This window comes from Mobula hypostoma, chromosome 4, assembly GCF_963921235.1.
Source record: "Mobula hypostoma chromosome 4, sMobHyp1.1, whole genome shotgun sequence".
In the NCBI taxonomy this organism is placed as follows: domain Eukaryota; kingdom Metazoa; phylum Chordata; class Chondrichthyes; order Myliobatiformes; family Myliobatidae; genus Mobula; species Mobula hypostoma.
This window is the reverse complement of record NC_086100.1, coordinates 98,458,461-98,479,712: the sequence shown is the minus strand read 5'-3', so window position 1 is coordinate 98,479,712 and position 21,252 is coordinate 98,458,461.

Here is a 21,252-nt window from a genome sequence, read left to right as displayed (position 1 = left end):
GCTGAGTGGCCTAATTCTGCTCCTGTCTAATGTTAGCATTCATTTTGAGGACTAGAATACAAAAGCAAGGATGTAATGCCGAGGCATTGGTCAGACCGCACGGAGTAATGAGTAGTTTTTTGCCCCTTATCTAATAAAAGATGCATTAGCACGGGTTCAGAGGAGGTTAATGAAAATGAACCCATGAATGAAAGGGTTACCATATGAAGAACATTTAATGGTCCTGGGCCTGTACTCACTGAAGTTTAGAAGAAGGAGGGGAATCTCATTGAATCCTATCAAATATTGAAAGGCATAGAAAGAGTGGATGTGGAGAGGATGTTTCTAGTACTGGGGGAGTCTAGGACCAGAGGACACAGCCTCAGAATAAAGGGTCATCCATTTAGAACAGAGATGAGAAAAAATTTTAGCCAGAAGGTAGTGAATCTGTGGAATTCAGTGCGTCAGACCCAAGTCATTGGGTATATTTAAGGCTGAGGCTGATTAGTCAGGACCTCCAATGTTACAGGGAGAAGGCAAGAGAATGGCATTAAGGAGGATAATAAATCAGCTATGATGTGATGGAGCAGCAGACTTGATGGGCTGACTGGTGTAATTCTGCTCGCATGTCTTATGGTGTTATGGTCTAATCACTGTGCCTACCTTCACCCTTCTGTTTTCTTTGCCTCAGAGCCAGGCATGGTGCTTCTGACTCAGCTACTACTGCTGGGCTCTGAAAAGCATCCCCTACAATAGTATTCAGTAGGGTATACCTGATACTGAGGGGAGTGGCCACAGAGGAACCTTTGTCTGTCTGTCTACTCATCTTAATTGCCCTGGTGCTCACCCATCCACCTGTAGCTTGTAATTTATGCAGGCTGTCTAAAGCTCCCAATCTATGATCATCTCAGAATAACTCAGTGTACATTCAACATTCAACTGCTGCTTGAATTTCCAGCATCTGCAGAATTCCTGTTGTTTACATTCAACTCCAGCTGCTTTGTCAGCAGCTGGGTGCACTTTCAACACATGTGGTCAGAGAGAATGGAGGTTTCCTGACAGCCTACATACATTTTATCTACACCATCAAGGTCAATTATTAATAGCTAAATAAAAATCTCACCTGATTTGTACCTTTCCAAAGGCTCTTCACTTCTGCCTCCTCACTAAAGCCACTCAAGTCAAAGCCTCAGCTTCCCGATCCTACACTGGCTCACTGTCAAAACAGCCACTCAAATTGGCAGCTCCACTTGACCCTACATTCTTTTTATTGATAAAGTGTGCAGAAGCTCAGTTAGGACATCATGATTCAGTTGTATAAATTTTTGGTTGAACTGCACTTGGAAGTTATTGTTGATACTTCAGGTCACCACATTTCAGAATGGCGTAGCAATTGAGAGAGAAAGAATGGAGAAGAAACTAACCAGGATATTACTTACAATGAAGAGCGATAGTTATAAGGAAAAATTGGAAAGGCTGTATTTTTCTTTGTGGAAGATAGAATTGGAGGAGTGGAGGTTTATATTATTAGGAGGGGAAATAGATAGTCAAAAACACACAAGATAATGTAGATAGCGGAAATCATAAACACAAGGGATTTTAAAGACGCAGGAAATCAGAGCAGCTATGCCTCGAATTTATGGAAGCAATTCGGAAGGTTCAGGATATATACATCTTGAAGGGCAAGAAGTATTCTAAAGACAAGATAACACAACCATGGCTGGCAAGGGAAGTCAAAGCCAACATGAAAACAAAGATCAGTGGGAAGTCAGAGGATTGGGAAGCTTTTAAAAACCAACAGAAGGCAACTAAAAAAGCGATTAAGAAGGAAATGATGGAATATGAAAGTAAGCTAGCCAGTAATATTAAAGAGGATACCAAAAGCTTCTTCACATACATATAAAAATTGTAAAAGAGAAGTGAGAGTGGATATCAGACCGCTGGAAAACTATGCTGGAGAAGAGGTTTTGGATATGCGGGGGTGAAGAGGGAACCAAGGAAATGGCTGACAAACTGAATACGTATTTTGCATGCATCAGTCTTCACTGTGGAAACACTAGCAGTGTCCTGCAAGTCCAAAAGTGTCAGGAGTCAGAATGTGTGAAGTTACCATTACCAGGGAGAAGGTTCTTGGGAAACCAAAAGGTCTGAAGGTAGTCACTTGGACCAGATGGACAACACCCCAGCATTCTGAAAGGGGTGTCTGAAGAGATTGTGGAAGCATTTGTACTCATCTTCCAAGAATCAATTGATTCTGGAATGATTCAGGAAGACTGGAAAATTGCAACTCTTCAAGAAGGGAGAGAGCCAGAAGGAAGAAAAGTATAGGCCAGTTAGTCTGACCTCAATGGTTGGGAAGATTTTGGAGTCGATGTTAAGGATGTGAATTTGGGGTACTTGCAGGCAAGTGATGAAACCATGCTGACCACAGTCTTGCCTGACAAAATTGTTGGAATTCTTTGAAGAAATAACAAGCAGAATAGACAAAGGAGAATTGGTGGATACTGTGTACTTGGGTTTTCAGAAGGCCTTTGACAAGGTGCTTAACAAGTTAAGAACCCATGGTTTTACATGAAAGATACTAGCATGGATAAAGCAGTGGCTGAGGCAAAGGTGAGAATAAAGGGGGCCTTTTCTGGTTGGCTGCTGGTGACCAGTGGTGTTCCACAGGTGTCTGTGTTTGGGATCGGTTGTTTTTATGTTATATGTCAGTGACTTAAATGACAGAAATGGTAGCTTTGTGGCAAAATTTGTGGAGGATACGAAGATAGGTGGAGGGGCAGGTAGTTTTGAGCTAGTAGAGAGGCTACAGAAGGACAGACAGATTAGTAGAATGGGCAAATGGCAGTTGGACTACAGTGTCAGGAAGTGTACGGTCATGAACTTTGGTAGAAGAAATAAAAGGTTTGACTATTTTGTAAATGGAGAGAAAATACAAAAATCTGAGGCACAAAGGGACTTGGGAATCCTTGTGCAGGATTCTCTAAAGGTTAAATTGTGGGTTGAGTCAGAGGTGAGGAAAGCAAATGTGATGTTAACATCCATTTCAAGAGGACTAGAATATAAAAGCAAAGATGTAATGGTGAGGCTTTATAAAACACTGGTGAGTATTGTGAGCAGTTTTAGGCTCCTTATCTAAGAAAGGATGTGCTGACATTGGAATGGGCTCAAAGGAGGTTCAAGAAAATGACTATGGAATGAAGGAATTGTCCTATGAAGAGCGCATAATAGCTTTGGGCCTCTACTCACTGTGATTCAGAAGAATGGGGAAGAGGAAATCTCACTGAAACCTATTGAATGTTGAAAGGCCTTGAAAGAGTTGATCTGCAAAGGGCACAGTTTTAAGGTGCTTGGAAGTAGGTACAGAGGGGATGTCAGGGTTAAGTTTTTTTATGCAGAGAGTGGCGAGTGTGTGAAATGGGCTGGCGGCGGTGGTGGGGGCATAGACGATAGAATCCTGGATAGGTACGTGGAGCTTAGAAAAATAGAGGGCTATGGGTAACCCTAGGTAATTTCAAAGTAAGTACATGTTTGGCACAGCATTGTGGGCCAAAGAGCCTGTACTATGCTGCAGTTTTTCTATGTTTCTATGATGTTTCCTTTGGTGGTGGAGTTCAGGATCAGAGGACACAGCTACAGAATAGACGGGCATCTTTAATGTACTGTAACACCCTGGGAAAGGTTGCACTGCTAATGTAATGGTTTTTCTGCAGCAGGAGTGTTTGGGTTATGGCTAGAGATAACAGGGGTGTTGGAATGTGAGCCGCCCAATGATGGGAGTGTTTTTTTTCTTGTTTTGTGCCTGAGAACGAGGTGATTTGGGTCTTTTGTTCAGCAAGAGATGAAGAGAGAAGACGCCAGAAAGGAGAGATTATAGAACGCAGGACAGAATGGACTTGGAGTGGGGCCGGGAGTCGACGAAGCCCAGGGAAATCAATGGAGGACCAATGGAAGGGAAACCGCGAGCTCCAATGTGCACATTAGACTGTTTCGTTAAAATGGGTCCTTTTCTTTTTGTTTTCTTGACTAACATCAAATTAAGAATTAGAAAGCTAAATCGCTTAATTGCATATGGTGTAAAGTTTGTTATTTCGTGGTACTGATTTGTGATGGGGGAACAGGTCACACAGCATCCACACAAACAAGAGGTTTTGCACTTCAGATTTCACAACTTTGGCGGGGTCAGAGACTGCCTTCCCTAGATTAACGCCTCTGGCCGAACCTGAGGGTTATAATTGTGGGGGTATCATTCTGCAATTGATTCCGTTGGATGCTGTGTGATTGCCCTGAACACTGAACCAGCGGGTTGCGTGTTTAGGTCTGTGCTAGTGTGCGAGCTGCAGGGGTTCAGAGGTGATGTGCATCCACGGGGTTACTGGTAAAGAATGCGTGCATGTTGAGTGGGGTAGCAATTTGTACTCCTGATGAATTGTTAATTCAACTTTTAAGGACTGTTAAAGCTGTAGGTAAAGTTACAATTGTGGGGCGCAGATTTGATAAAATGGTGGGCAAAGACTTTGTTTTAGTTCAGACTAGTGCTGATGTAACGGCAGAAGAACTGCGTGGTACTATTGGGGCCCCGGGAGAGGGGGTGCCGTGGACTGTCCATACTTTCCGGGAAGAGGAGAGTGTAGGGGAGCGGACCAAACCGCAGGAAGAGTCTCCCGAAGCCGGGGGCGAAGACTTCAAAGACAAAATTCTCTCATTTCTGTTTAGCGAGGGGAAGGAGTGGTCTGATTTGGAATGTCTAATGAGTCTGAGGATGCTGAGGATGTTCTACGAGTCTGTGGTGGCCAGGGCGATCGTGTTTGCTGTTATATGCTGGGGCAGCAGGCTGAGGGTAGCAGACACCAACAGAATCAATAAACTCATTCGTAAGGCCAGTGATGTTGTGGGCATGGAACTGGACTCTCTGACAGTGGTGTCTGAAAAAAGGATGCTGTCCAAGTTACATGCCATCTTGGACAATGTCTCCCATCCACTACATAATGTACTGTTTGGGCACAGGAGTACATTCAGCCAGAGACTCATTCCACCGAGATGCAACACAGAGTGTCATAGGAAGTCATTCCTGCCTGTGGCCATCAAACTTTACAACTCTTCCCTTGGAGGGTCAGACACCCTGAGCCAATAGGCAGGTCCTGGACTTATTTCCTGGCATAATTTACATATTACTATTTAATTATTTATGGTGCAACTGTAACGAAAACCAATTTCCCCCGGGATCAATAAAGTATGACTATGACTATGTCCCCATCCCCCAGTGAAGAGTGAGAATTCTAAGTTGGTATCCGCTCTTAGCTCTCAGCGAATAAACGGATAAATGCCCAGGTTCAAAGTCCCAGCTATGGTAGGCTCCCCCTGTTCTCAGGATTGAAGCTCACCCCTAAAGGGGAAGAGGAGTATGAGACTTGGGCGAAGCAGACCTCAGTTGTTAGATGAGTGGCAGTGCTCTAATGATGTGAAACAACAGCGATTGGTTGAAAGTTTGAGTGGGCAGACTGCTGACATAGTAAGAGCCATAAAGGCACAGAACACGCTTGCCACTTCTGCAGCCTACATTCAAGCACTAGAGGAGGAGTATGAACAACAGGAAACCCCTTGAAGAGTGAGCCGACCCCCCCCCCCGGGTACCTAACCAGAGAGAGTCTTTGGGAAAAAAGAGAGACCCAGTGAGGAGATGGCCTGGCATATCGGGGGGGGGGGGTGAAGAAACACATTCCCAGCAATATATCAAGGAACGCCATAAAGCAAAAAACCATATTCCTGCAGGCTTAGTGGGGCCAAGCTCCAGCATATCACTGAAGTTTGAGGGTATTATTCTAGAGCCATATTTGACACAAGGTCACAGGTCACTTTGCTGTACCGTTCATTTTGCAACCAGTATTTGACGCATTTACCATTGACGCCATTCAGTGCACCAGAGATCTGGGGTCTTAGTGCGGGTGATTATCCATATGATGGTTTTCTGTCAGTGAAGCTAGAGTGGCTGAGGCCCTTGATACATTAGCGCTAGTTTGTCTGGACCCCATTGAGAAGGGCGGCATTTCAATTCTTGTGGAGACCAACACTCCTGCTGTGAGGAGGCTCAATGGGGCCTGCAAGAAGAAAGCTGGAGAGCTTTCTGAGAACATTGTCCAGTTACCCGGTGTTTAAAGCTGCTTTCAAGCAATGGCTTCACTGGGCCAGATAACAAGTTTAGACGAAGAACTGTGTGGTTCACCCAGTCCAACCCAATCGTGTTACGGCCCAGGGAAGTAGCGAGAGTAATGGGAAACCCCAAATTTCCTGGAATGCCTGAGGGCGAGGCCCTCTTGGTGGATGCTCCAGAAGACCACTAAGAGGAGTCGGGAGTGCCCGCTGGGGCACTGGTGAGGCCTGAATTGCAGAAGCCCTCGGTTACACAGGCAGCGATTGTCAGGAACACTACGAAGAGGAAGGTCGCCTTCAAGCAGGGGATGCTCCTGGCACATCTTTTCCCAGTGTCGGTAATGTCTAGTGTCCCTGTGAGACAACCCGGGGGAAACTATTGGAAAAAGGGGGAAAATTAACTGCTGAGTCATTCAACTTTGGGGACTCCCCAGTACCTGCGGGTTGGAAGAGGAGGTTGGTAGAGAAGATGTTGAAACTGGAAGGTGTCTTTTCCACTGACGAGCTTGATGTGGGTTGTTCCAAGAGCACTCGTCACACTATCCTGGTGAAACCAGAGGATGGGAACGGGCCTGTCAAGATTCTCCATCGGAACCACCTTCTGCCTCTGGAACAAGAGGTTCGGGTTGACCCAGAGCCCAGCCTGGAGCCTACACCTAGTAAGAGGACTCTACAGCAACACGGGGTGACTGAAGGACCAACAGCAGCAGATTAGACCTCTGAATGGAATACTGATTTGGGGTTGAGGAAATGGGGGTCTGGTATATGCTGCCTTTTGCTAACTCCCCATCGATTGCGGAAGAAATTCCCAACCCTTCTCATGCTGAGGCAGGTGAAATGGAGTGGGGGGGCGCTATCTGTGGGCAGCCTGGGTTTCAGCGGGACCTTGTAAGGGATGAAGCAGGGCTCAGCCAAGGGACCGAGGCATCCGAGTTACAGGAGGGCAGGAGTGATAGACTGGGGAGGCCTCGCCAGGTAAACCAGAAGTATCCCAAGTAATTTCAGAACCTGAAGAAGTAGATGAAGGGGTACAGAGATCTCAAAGAATCAGGAGACCATCAGATAGGCTGGCCTATGTAGCACAAGGGGAACAGAGTGTGGCCCCTACCGCTTTGGGGAGCTATGTTTTACACCTGGGTTGGTTTTGTGCTTTGCAGGAAGGGTTGGCAAATTAACTCAACGTCATGAGGACATGACTAAATTTGGTGAGAGGAGAGTGTAACACCCTGGGAAAGGTTGCACTGCTAATGTAATGGTTTTTCTGTAGCAGCAGTGCTTGGGTTATGGCTAGAGATAACACAGGGGCTTTGGAATGTGAGGCGCCCAATGAAGGGAGTGTTTTTTTTTCTTGTTTTGTTCCTGAGAATGAGGTGATCTGGGTCTTTTGTTCGGTGAGAGATGAAGAGAGAAAACGCCAGAAAGGAGAGATCGTAGACAACAGGACGGAGTGGACTTGAAGTGGGGCCGGGAGTCGATGAAGCCCAGGGAAATCAATGGAGGATCAATGGAAGGGAAACCGTGAGCTCCAACTTGTGCACATTAGATTGTTTCGTTAAAATGGGCCCTTTCTATTTCTTTTCTTTACTAACCCTTTAGTCAAATTAAGAATTATAAAGCTAAATCATTTAATTGCATATGGTGTACTGTCTGTTATTTCGTGGTATTGATTTTTGACGGTGTAACCAATTATACAGCATCCACACAAACAAGATGTATTGCAACGTTCCCTGATCCTATGTTACTTCTTTCTAAAGATGTAATTCTATCTCTTACCAACAGAGCCACACTACCACCTATGCCTTCCTTCCTGGCCTTTCGACACAAAGTATATCCTTTGATGTTAAGCTCCCAGCTATGGCCTTCTTTCAGCCACAACTCAGTGATGCCCACAATGTCATACCAACCAATCTCTAATTGCGCCATGAGTTTGTCCACCTTATTCCAAATGCTAGTGTATTTAAATACAGCACCTTCAGTCCTGCATTTGTCGCCCTTTGCAATTTTGCCTCTGTGGTACAATTTAACTCTTTGCTCTGTCTGCATTTGTACCCAATCATTGGCTTGTCCTTCCTTACATTCATGTTACATCCATCAACTATTTGTAAACCTGCTGGCATATCCTCAACTCTATCACACTGGTTCCTATTCCCCTGCCATATTAATTTAAACCATTCTTATAAGACATCGGAGCAGAATTAGGTGATTCAACCCATCAGGGAAGCCCACGTTTTGTGACAGATAGAGCAAAAGTGCTCGATAATGTGGTTGCCAATCTGCGTTGGGTTTCACTGATGGAGAGGGGAAGATGGCATAGGGGCAGGAGTAGCACCTGTCCCGCTTGCAGAGGGAAGTGTCAGGAAGATCAGTGGAGAGGGAGTTGTGGACAAGGGAGTCACATGGAATGTGATCCCTATGGAAATTGGAAAGTGGAGGAGTGGGAAAGAAAAATCTGTTTAATGGTAGCATTCTGTTGAAGATGGCAGAGGCTTGTTTGGTGGTAGGTAAAGACAAGAGGTGAGAAGCAGATGTCTGGGAAATGGTGGAAATGTGGGTGAGCAACATCAATGGTTAAAGAAGACAAACACTTTTCTTTGAAGGAAGACATCTCAGATGTTCTGGAATGTACGCTGCAATCTGAGAACAGGTGTGGCAGAGGCAAAGGAGGCAAGAGAATGGAATAGCATTCCATAACCAGTGGGCACCGGTTTATGATGAGAAGGGACAAATTTGAATGCAATTTAAGGGGCAGGTTTTTCACACTGGTAGCTAAATGAAACAAGCTTCTAGAAGAGGGGGTGGTGGCAGACACAATTAAAATGTACAAGTATTTGAATAGGAAGAGCCTAGAGGAATAGTGGGTGGTATGATCGGGTACCACAGTTGCCATTTGCAAGGAAGGCCAAAAAGGCAAGTGTCTGTGCCATGAAATTCACAATGGTCTTCACATGGAGAACTTCCTCTCTGTCATGTAACAGTTGCATCCCCACTTGGGGATTAACCATAACACAGTTTGATGTCTAATGGCACAGCTTCCAATGTAGCATAAATGGCTTTCCCTGGCCAGCATCTAGATGTATTTGTGCTCCATTTCTGCCACTTTGTCAATGCCCAAAAACAAGAGAAAGTCTGCAGATGCTGGAAATCCAAACAACAGACACAAAATGCTGGAGGAACTCAGCAGGCCAGGCAACATCTATGGAAAAAAGTAGTCCCTTCCTACCTACATCTGTGATACCTCACATGCTCTGGATCTTTTCAAGGATTTCAAGTTCCCTGGCTCTCATCATTTTACTTTTACTATGGATTTCCAGCCCCTATATAGAACATAGAACAGTACAGCACAGTACAGGCCCTTCTGCCCACAATGTTGTGCCGATCCTTAAACCCTGCCTCCCACCTTAAATTCCTCCATATACCTGTCTAGTAGTCTCTTAAATTTCACTAGTGTATCTGCCACTGACTCAGGCAGTGCATTCCACACACCAACCACTCTCTGAGTAAAATGCCTTCCTCTAATATCCCCCTTGAACTTCCCACCCCTTACCTTAAAGCCATGTCCTCTTGTATTGAGCAGTGGTGCCCTGGGGAAGAAGCGCTGGCTGTCCACTCTATCTATTCCTCTTAATATCTTGTATACATATACCTCCATCCCACACCAGGAAGGCCTCAAAGCTCTCCAATTTTTTCTGGACACCACACCGAACTAGTTCCCCTCCACCACTACTCTCCTTTGCCGAGCCGAACTTGACCTCACTCTAAATAATTTCTCCTTTGGTTCCTCCCATTTCCTTCAAACAAAAGGGGTAGCCATGGGCACTCACATAGGTCCCAGCTACGCTTGCCTGTTTATTGGCTATGTGGAATAGTCTGTACTCCAAGCCTACACTGGTGATCGTCCCGTACTTTTCCTACTCTACGACAACTACTTTGGTGCTGCTTCCTGCACCCGTGCTGAACTCGTCGACTTCATCCACTTTGCCTCCAACTTCCACCCAGCCCTCAAATTCACCTGGTCCATTTCTGACACTTCCCTTCCCTTTCTCAATCTCTGTCTCTATCTCCGGGGATTGCTTATCCACCAATATCTTTTACAAACCCACGGCCTTTCACAGCTACCTTGATTAGAATTCATCTCACCCTGCTACTTGTAAAAATGCCATTCCCTTTTCTCTATTCCTTCGTCTCTGCCGCATCTGCTCTCAAGATGAGGCTTATCATTCTAGAATGAAGGAGGTGTCCTCCTTTTTCAAAGGGCTTCCCTTCCTCCCCCATCAACACTGCCCTCAACCGCATCTATTTCACGCACGTCTGCTCTTACCCCATCCTCCCGCCACCCTACCAGGGATAGGGTTCCTCTTGTCCTCACCTACCACTCCATCAGCCTCTGCGTCTAGCACATAATCCTCCGGAATTTCCGCCACCTCCAACGGGATCCCACCACCAAACACATCCTTCCCTCCCACCCCACTTGCTGCTTTCTGCAGGGATGACTCCTTACACGACTCCCTTGTCCATTCGTCCCTCCCCATTGATCTCCCTCCTAGCACTTATCCTTGCAAGCAGAACAAGTGCTACAGCTGCCCCTACACCTCCTCCCTCACCACCATTCAGGGCGTCAAACAGTCCTTCCAGGTGAGGTGAAACTTCATCTGTGAGTTTGTTGGGGTCATTTACTGTGTATGGTGCTCCCGATGTGGCCTCCTGAATATCAGTGAGACCTGACGTAGATTGAGGCACCTCCTCGCTGAGCATCTATGCTCCGTCCGACAGAACCAGCAGGATCTCCCAATGGCCACCCATTTTAAATTCCACTTCCCACTCCGATTATGTCCATCCATTTCCTCCTCTCACTGTTGCGATGAGGCCACACTTAGGCTGGAGGAATAGCATCTTGTATTCCTTTTGGGTAGCCTCCAACCTGATGGCATGTACATTGATTTCTGAAACTTCTAGTAATGTCCCCACCACACCCCCCTCCTTCACCATTTCGCATCCCCCTTTCCCTCTCTCACCTTATCTCCTTGTCCGTCCACCACCTCCCTCTGGTGCTTCTGCCCCCTTTTTCTTTCTTCCATGGTTTTCTGTCTCTTTCATCAATCAACTCCCAGCTCTTTACTTCATTCCTCCCCCTCCCAGTTTCACCTATCACCTGGTGTTTCTCTCTCCCCTCCCCACCTTTTCAATCTACTCCTCAGCTTTTTTTCTCCAGACCTGCCAAAGGGTCTCGGCCCAAAACATCAGCTGTATTTTTTTCCATAGACGCTGTGTGGCCTGCTGCGTTTCTCCAGCATGTTGTGTGTGTTACTCTGTCAATGCCCTTACTTTTACATATCAGTATCTGAGTACAGAACTGTTCCAGCTTGGATCAAAGTTAAAGCTGAATCTTCAATGAGCTGGTTGAAATTACTCTACAAGGCCGTGAGAAGTCACCACCCTTTTATCAGCAGACACCTTGCAGGGGTTTTAGACAGGCAAGTACACTTGGAAGACAGGGACAGACGGACTGCATTTATTATTGATTTAATATATGAACCTAGATGGGAATTTGCATTTTCTAAGGGGAAAAAGAACAACGTGACAGTTAATAATAGATATCTGGTAGGGAAACTGAGACTCGGTGTGTGGGGAAGTGTGGTTGAGACTACTGGTACAATTAGATCAGAGACTGACAAAATGGACTGCCAACTTCACAGTTTCCCTTCCAGTTCCTCTTCTTCCGCCTCTTGTTTCACTTCCTCCTAATCATCTCTGCTTCTGGCCTGCAGCTGTTTAGTGGTGAGAATAATTCCCCTCATGATAATCTACTTGTAAGGCATCCAACATTACAAATCTTAATATCTGATCAGCAGACATCCTTCAGGCAGAAGATGTGATACTAAAAGCTTTTTCACACAGTAGATTACTGACAACTTATTATGACAAAATAATTGTTTCTTGATACATTCAGTGGACAACTCTTGCTGGAAATCTCATCATCATTACTTTAAGATTAGCTGATCCAGCTCCATCTACCCTTTCTTCATTCCTACAAACACACTCAATTTCCAGAAGTTGCAAGTCTGTTAACAACTTGTATACTCCAGGAAAAGCAATCCCAGCCCACCCAATGTCTTGGCATAACTAATGCCCTCCAATCCAATAACATTCTGGTGAATCTCCTCTGCCCATTCTTCATCATAATCACATCCTTCCCATAGAGTGGTGACCAGAACTACACATATTATTCAAAGTGAGGCCTAGGCAGTGTTTTGTGAAGTTGCAACTTTCACATTCTTTCATTTGCTTTATGAAAGCAAACATATGCCTTTATCCTCTTGTAATTGACATTTTAAGAAAGCTATGGACCCGAACTCCCACATCTTTTTGTTCATTGACATTCCTTAGTGCATTACCATTTACTGTCCATGTCATATCTCTATGTAACTTCTCAAAAAGTACCACCTTGTAGTTACTGGGATTAAATTTCATCTGCCAATTGCTGTCCAACTTTCTAACTGATCTGCATTCTGCTATAGCCTGACAACTTTCCTTAGAATCTACAACACCACCAACTTTTGTGTCCTGCCAATGTACCAACCATTCCTTCTACAAACATCAAAATGTTTAACATGTTAGTATATACAATCCAGCATCATTTCCTGCGGTACATCACTCGGTACAAACCTCCAATAACAAAAACAACCTTCCACACTTCCCTCTGCCTCTTCCCATCAACTCAGTTTTGGCTCCAATTATCCAATTAGCTAGATCGCCATGTGTCTTAACCTTTTAGACCAACATCCCATGTGGGAACCTTGGTAGCACAAAAAAGGCTAACAAATAAATGGAACATCTCTAAGTAGAATTTACTACCACGACAGGGCTTGACAAGAATCAAGGATGCATGACGTGTGTTCAAGATAGCTGGGGAGCACTGTGGGTTTATCAAAATGTGCTTGTGATGAAAATCGTGCGTCAAGAAAAGTCAAAAATAGGTAAGGGAATGTGAAAGCAAGCAGAAATTCATAACAATATTTTTTTGAATGTTGGCTGTAGCACTAATATAGATATCATTGTACTGGAAAAGGTAAGGGAGCACTTTTCATACATCCCATAGAGACCCTTGCAGGCTCCCATAGAACACAAAGCTGCACAGCACTAGACAGGCCATTTGGCCCATGGTGTTGTGTTGATCTTGATGCAAATTTATACAAAGTCTCCTCCTATATGTCACCCATGTCCCCCCATATTCACATCTATCCTCCTCCTGTGTATCAGCAATATCCCTCCATATCCACGTCTATCCTCCTCCCTGTGTATCACCCATATCCCTCCATATTCATGCCTATCCTCCACCTGTGCATCACCCATATCCCTCCATACTCACGTCTATCCTCATGTGTATCACCCATATCCCTCCATACTCACGTCTATCCTCATGTGTATCACCCATATCCCTCCATATTCACACCTATCCTCCACCTGTGTATTACCCATATCCCTCCATACTCACATGTCTATCCTCATGTGTATCATCCATATCCCTCCATATTCACACCTATCCTCCACCTGTGTATTACCCATATCCCTCCATATTCACGTCTATCCTCCTGTGTATCACCCATAACCCTCCATACTCACATCTATCCTCCTGTAATCACCCATATCCCCCCATATTCACGACTATCCTCCTCCTGTGTATCACCCATATCCCTCCATACTCACATGTGTATCCTTATGTGTATCACCGATACCCCTCCATATTCACACCTATCCTCCTGTGTATTACCCATATCCCTCCATAATCACATGTCTATCCTCCCATATCCCTCCATTCCCCTCATATTCACGTGTCTGTCTAAAAGCCTCTTACACTCCACTAAACTGCCTTTCATTACTACCCCGGTAACATATTCAAAGCACTACCACTCTGTGCAAAATACCTGTCCCTTTATTCATCTTTAAACATTCCCCTTCTAATCTTAAGAGCATGCCTCTGCTGCTTGTCATTGCTATACCAGGAACTTACCTGACCACTTACCCAATCTACAGAATAATTTAAGAAGCTGTATCGGGTAACTCTACCAATATCTGGCCGAATAATTGGTGTAAGGGGCAAAGGTTTCAAATTATTAGATAACTGAGCTCTGAACTGACCTGAGAAAAAGACTGAGTAAATTGGAACTCAAGGTGTAGGGATAGGCCGGGTAATTATAGACCAGTGAGCCTTACGTCTGTGGTGGGAAAGCTGCTGGAAAAGATTCTTAGAGATAGGATCTATGGGCATTTAGAGAATTATGGTCTGATCAGGGACAGTCAGCATGGCTTTGTGAAGGGCAGATCATGTCTAACAAGCCTGATAAGAGTTCTTTGAGGAGGTAACCAGGCGTATAGATGAGGCTAGTGCAGTGGATGTGATCTATATGGATTTTAGTAAGGCATTTGACAAGGTTCCACACGGTAGGCTTATTCAGAAAGTCAGAAGGCATGGGATCCAGGGAAGTTTGGCCAGGTGGATTCAGAATTGGCTTACCTGCAGAAGGCAGAGGGTCGTGGAGGAGGGAGTACATTCAGATTGGAGGATTGTGACTAGTGGTGTCCCACAAGGATCTGTTCTGGGACCTCTACTTTTCGTGATTTTTATTAACGACCTGGATGTGGGGGTAGACGGGTGGGTTGGCAAGTTTGCAGACGACACAAAGGTTGGTGGTGTGGTGGATAGTGTAGAGGTTTGTCAAAGATTGCCGAGAGACATTGATAGGATGCAGAAGCGGACTGAGAAGTGGCAGATGGAATTCAATCCGGAGAAGTGTGAGGTGGTACACTTTGGAAGGACAAACTCCAAGGCAGAGTACAAAGTAAATGGCAGGATACTTGGTAGTATGGAGGAGCAGAGGGATCTGGGGGTACATGTCCACAGATCCCTGAAAGTTGCCTCACAGGTAGATAGGGTAGTTAAGAAAGCTTATGGGGTGTTAGCTTTCATAAGTCGAGGGATAGAGTTTAAGAGTCACAACGTAATGATGCAGCTCTATAAAATTCTGGTTAGGCCACACTTGGCGTACTGTGTCCAGATCTGGTCGCCTCACTATAGGAAGGATGTGGAAGCATTGGAAAGAGTACAGAGGAGAATTACCAGGATGTTGCCTGGTTTAGAGAGTATGCATTATGATCAGAGATTAAGGGAGCTAGGGCTTTACTCTTTGGAGAGAACGAGGATGAGAGGAGACATGATAGAGGTGTACAAGATAATAAGAGAAATAGATAGAGTGGATAGCCAGCGCCTCTTCCCCAGGGCACAACTGCTCAATACAAGAGGACATGGATTTAAAGTAAGGGGTGGGAAGTTCAAGGCGGATAATAAAGGAAAGTTTTTTACTCAGAGAGTGGTTGGTGTGTGGAATGCACTGCCTGAGTCAGTGGTGGAGGCAGATACACTAGTGAAGTTTAGGAGACTACTGGACAGGTATATGGAGGAATTTAAGGTGGGGGGTTATATGGGAGGCAGGGTTTGAGGGTCGGCACAACATTGTGGGCCAAAGGGCCTGTAACGTGCTATACTATTCCATGTTCTATGTTCTATAATTCTATCTCCTTTACAATAGCATTGGAGAGAGATAGGAACAGACAAGTTAGAAAAGCGCTTAATTGGAGTAAGGGGAATTATGAGGCTATCAGGCAGGAAACTGGAAGCTTAAATTGGAAACAGATGTTCTCAGGGAAAAGTATAGAAGAAATGTGGCAAATGTTCAGGGTATATTTGTGTGGAGTTCTGCATAGGTACGTTCCAATGAGACAGAGAAGTTATGGTAGGGTACAGGAACCATGGTGTACAAAGGCTGTAATAAATCTAGTCAAGAAGAAAAAAAAAGCTTCGAAAATGTTCAGAGAGCTAGGTAATGTTAGATATCTAGAAGATTATAAGGCTAGTAGGAAGGAGCTCAAGAAGGAAATTAGGAGAACCAGAAGGGGCCATGAGAAGGCCTTTGTGGGCAGGATTAAGGAAAACCCCAAGGCATTCTACAAATATGTGAAGAGCAAGAGGATAAGACGTGAAAGAATAGGACCTATCAAGTGTGACAGTGGGAAAGTATGCATGGAACCAGAGGAAATAGCAGAGGTACTTAATGAATACTTTACTTCAGTATTCATTATGGAAAAGGATCTTGGTGATTGTAGTGATGACTTGCAGCAGACTGAAAAGCTTGAGCATGTAGATATTAAGAAAGAGGATGTGCTGGAGCTTTTGGAAAGCTTCAAGTTGGATAAGTCACCGGGACCAGATGAGATGTACCCCAGGCTACTGTGGGAGGCGAGGGAAGAGATTGCTGAGCCTCTGGCGATAATCTTTGCATCATCAGTGGGGACGGGGGAGGTTCCAGAGGATTGGAGGGTTGCGGATGTTTTTCCTTTATTCAAGAAAGGGAGTAGAGGTAGCCCAGGAAATTATATACCAGTGAGTCTTACCCCAGTGGTTGGCAAATTGATGGAGAAGATCCAAAGAGGCAGGATTTATGAATATTTGGAGAGGTATAATATGATTAGGAATAGTCAGCATGGCTTTGTCAAGGGCAGGTCGTGCTTTACGAGTCTGATTGAATTTTCTGAGGATGCTACTTTTGTGTAACTCAAATACAATTCGCCCAAATAAAAGGCCTCAAATTGCAAGTACAACCTGAGCTGTTTTTTCTCTAAACGATTTCGTAGTGTGACGAATACACATAGATAAGATGTTAGCTGTCCTGTGTGATCAGCAGTTGGTCTGCCACCTGTCTTCAAGAGAGAGATAAGGGACACAATGAAACAGCATCTGGAGATGTGTAGAGAGCTGTCTGGAGCGGCTCCCCCTTTGAACCCTGAACTGTTTGAAGTGATGGACAGGCGATACCCCAGCAGGGGGATAAAAAGGGACAGGTTCGCTAAGGCGACACACACGACACCCGAGGTAACGAGACCCTGGAAGCGGTGCGCCTCCCACGAGTCGGTGGGAAGTACCGGACCTTAAACGCACAGGGCGGAAAGGTACGATCAGCGGGAACCCGGTGTGTGTCCACCCTCGCTTGGGTGCCGGGGTCACTGCAGAGGATCGACCGCATCTGGAGGAGGGGTCACAGTCGGTGACCTCAGGTGACATCACCAAGGACCCACTCAAAAGCTGCTTGTGAGCCAGATCGCCGGTCTGTGAGTGAAGCCGTGTCTGAATGATCAGTTGTTCCCGTTCTCTCTCTCTCCCCCCACGTTGTCCATCGCCATGGCAACGATTACTGCGAACTGAACTAAATTGGACTGAACTGTTGTGTCACTTTGAAACTTGGTCATTTACCCCTAGACAACAATAGAGCTTGATTGATGCTGTTATCTTAATTCTGTGCACATGTGTGTTTATCATTGCTGAACTATTGCATTTATTATCCTTTCGATTACTGTGTTGCTTGTTTCTTTAATAAAACTTTCTTAGTTCTAGTACTTCAGACTCCAACTGAGTGATCCATTTCTGCTGGTTTGGCAACCCAGTTACTGGGTACATAACATAAGTGGGGTTCTCGTCCGCGATTTTGAACGCTAAATTTGGGACGGAGTAAATTGCTTGGGTTAAAATTCCCGAAAGAAAGAAAAGACAAACAGCAGAAATGGAGGCTGAGGAATTTATAAAGGCGCCGACCTTGGAGGCATTAGAGGATGCCAGAAAATCGGAATTGATAGCTGTGGCCAAACGGTTGAATCTTGCTAAGGTGAAGTCGACAATGAGGAGAGAGGTGATACACAGAGCTATTGTAGAGCACTATGTATCTAAAGGTGTGTTTCCCCAAGGTGAGCTGGGGGTGGTGTCTATAGAAAAACCTGCTGGAGACGCGGTACAGATACAGCTTGAAAAACTGAGACTTGAGCACGAGTTCTGGGTATGGCAGTTAGAACACGAAGAGAAGCAGGTAGAAAGGCAAGAGAGAGAAAGACAGTTGGAGAGAGAGGAGAAAGAGAGAGAAAGACAGTTGGAGAGAGAGGAGAAAGAGAGGGACAGACAGTTGGAGAGAGAGGAGAAACAGAGGGAAAGGGAATTCGAGCTGGAGAAGTTAAGGACAAGGGCCGAGCAGGGGCTCGTGCCGAACCAAGGTGGAGGGTTCCGGGCGACCCAGGAGGTTAGGCTGGTTCCCCCATTTGACGATACCGACGTGGATCGGTACTTTCTCCACTTCGAAAAAGTGGCTATAAGTCAGGAATGGCCGAGGGATAAGTGGGCTGTGTTACTTCAGAGTGTACTGAAAGGGAAAGCCCAAGAAGCTTACTCCGCTTTGTCCGCGGAAGATGCCCAGAGATATGAGGTGGTGAAAGAGGCCATCCTTAGGATTTATGAGTTGGTCCCGGAAGCATACCGGCAGAGGTTCCGGAATGCGAGGAAACAGTGGGACCGCACGTATTTGGAGTTTGCCCGTGAGATGCAGACTTATTGTGAGCGTTGGTGCGCCTCGAAGGGGGTAGAGGGGGATTATGACAGACTGCTACAACTGATCCTGATTGAGCAGTTTAAAGGTTGTGTCCCTGAGGGTATGAGACCCTACCTCGATGAGAAAGAGGCAGCCACGTTAGCCGCAACTGCTAAGTTAGCGGATGAGTATGCGTTGACGCATAAAATGAAGTTTGCCCCGAGTAAAGGCTACCAGAAGGGTCGTCAGGACGGTGGGGAGAGTCCGCCAGAAATGTCAGAAAGTAAGCCGGGGACTAGTGAAAAGGATAAGGTAGACCGGGAGCAGTCTGGTAGGAAGTCTCCTGGGGTTGTCTGTTATAATTGTGGGAAAGCCGGACACTTTGTGTCCAGGTGCTTTACCCCAAGGAAGGAGACGGGGAAAGGAAAAGCGGAAATTTTGAATGGCTGTATCAAGCTGTTAAGCGAACCGCTAGGGAAGGACAGGTCTGAAAAAGTCCTGGAAGGGCGCGAGAGGTTTATCTCGGCCGGATTGGTGTCAGTGAAGGAGGGGTTAAAACCAGTTCCAGTGCGGATCCGGAGAGACACGGGAGCGTGTCAGTCACTAATACTGAAGAGTGCATTAGAGTTTAGCTCAGAGACCCAGACTGGGGAGGTAGAAGTCAAAGGTGTTGGGGAAGGGACAGAGTCAGTCCCTTTGCACCAGATACACTTACAAAGCAACCTGGTCTCTGGACTAGTCACGATCGGGGTGAGGCCCGAATTACCGATGAAAGGTGTGGAAGTCTTGCTCGGTAATGACATCGCCGGGGGAATCGTGTTCCCAGTCGTGAGATTGACAGGTCAGCCTGCCAGCATTGAGGCCCCGCCCATGGACTCACAGGTTCATCACGGGACCGCAGTAGTAAATTTAGCTGAGACGTTTCTGCCAGCCTTGTACAAGAAGAGGGTAGAAAATGGAAAGAAAGAGGGTAGTGAGACAAGAGGCAGTGAGGGAGCTGGGACAGACGTAGCAGTAGCCAGGAAAGAATTTGTGCAGACGCAGGAGCGAGACGAGGGGCTGATGGTTTCGGCAGAGACAGCTCTCTCTGACACAGCTTTAACAAGGGAACTAGTAGGCTATTGTGTGGAGGACGAAGTGCTAAGGAAAAAAGGGAAATCAAGTACAGTATCTGCAGATGAGGAGTGGGAGGTGGTGCAAAAGAGTTATGGGGATGAGGTTCTTCACATGGCCCACGAGGTACCCCCCGGTGAACATTTTGCGGTGCTGGAGGAAACAGTTGGTGGAATCATGAAAGAGATTTACCGGCTGCCTGGGGGAAGAATGTTATTGATCATGACCGACGCGAACGGAGACGGTCACCGGCTTTTGATATGCTAACAAACCTAGTCGGTGTTAGCGTGGAAATCAATGAAGCTAGGGGCCCCCTGATAAAGAGGAAAAAACCATTTTGAAAAGATTAGGATGGGATCGATCAGATGGGAGAAGGCTATTGTTTTGGCCAGGTCTACTGATAAGGTCTCTCCCTTAATCCCCGAACAAAGCGAATCTTTAGAAGAAGTAATTAAACGACTCGCACCCATGTGTTGGATTGTCCCGAGGCAATGCAAAGAACTGGGACGTTGGGTGATGTCTGTTACAATAGGTCAGCCTAGTAAACAACACCCATATATAATGAGTAATTCAGTGACTAAAGGGCTGATGAACACAGAGGTGTGTATTGGCAATTTAATACGGCTGTCTGAAGCCAGCTTGATAGTGAACCTTGAAAAAAATGAATTCGGCCACACGAGGGTCACTTACCTGGGAATTGTGGTGACACAGGGGCAGCTGGCAGCGATGCAAGCTACAGTGCAGGCTATCGCTGACCTCCCAACCCCGACAGACAAGAGGGCCCTCAGAAGGCTCTTGGAGATGGTGGGGTACTGTAGGAAGTTTTGCAATAACTCTGCGGTCAATACCCGTCCCCCTCCTACTAAGCCCTTGCGAGAGAAAACTGAGTCGGAATGGGACGACCCTTGTTATTGTGGTCCGGGACAAAACCAAATGAGAGGTTACATTGGTCGCAATTCATCAGTGTTTTTGGCCACTATGAAGTTTGCTGAGTTGGAGCCTGGTCTAAGGGATTATTAATAACACGTGTAAAAGGAATAGAAAATGCGATGACTGTCTGTCAAGGTGTTGACAACTTCAAACTCGCTGCGTTAGCCAAATAGCTGATAAAGATGTATATTTGTGCGTGTATCAAATAATGTATTCATGTTTGTAATTTTTACCTCCCGGTAAAAATCCTTAAAGGGGGGAAGTGTGACGAATACACATAGATAAGACGTTAGCTGTCCTGTGTGATCAGCAGTTGGTCTGCCACCTGTCTTCAAGAGAGAGATAAGGGACACAATGAAACAGCACCTGGAGATGCGTAGAGAGCTGTCTGGAGCGACTCCCCCTTTGAACCCTGAACTGTTTGAAGTGATGGACAGGCGATACCCCAGCAGGAGGATAAAAAGGGACAGGTTCGCTAAGGCGACACACACGACACCCGAGGTAACGAGACCCTGGAAGCGGTGCGCCTCCCACGAGTCGGTGGGAAGTACCGGACCTTAAACGCACAGGGCGGAAAGGTACGATCAACGGGAACCCGGTGTGTGTCCACCCTCGCTTGGGTGCCGGGGTCACTGCAGAGGATCGACCGCATCTGGAGGAGGGGTCACAGTCGGTGACC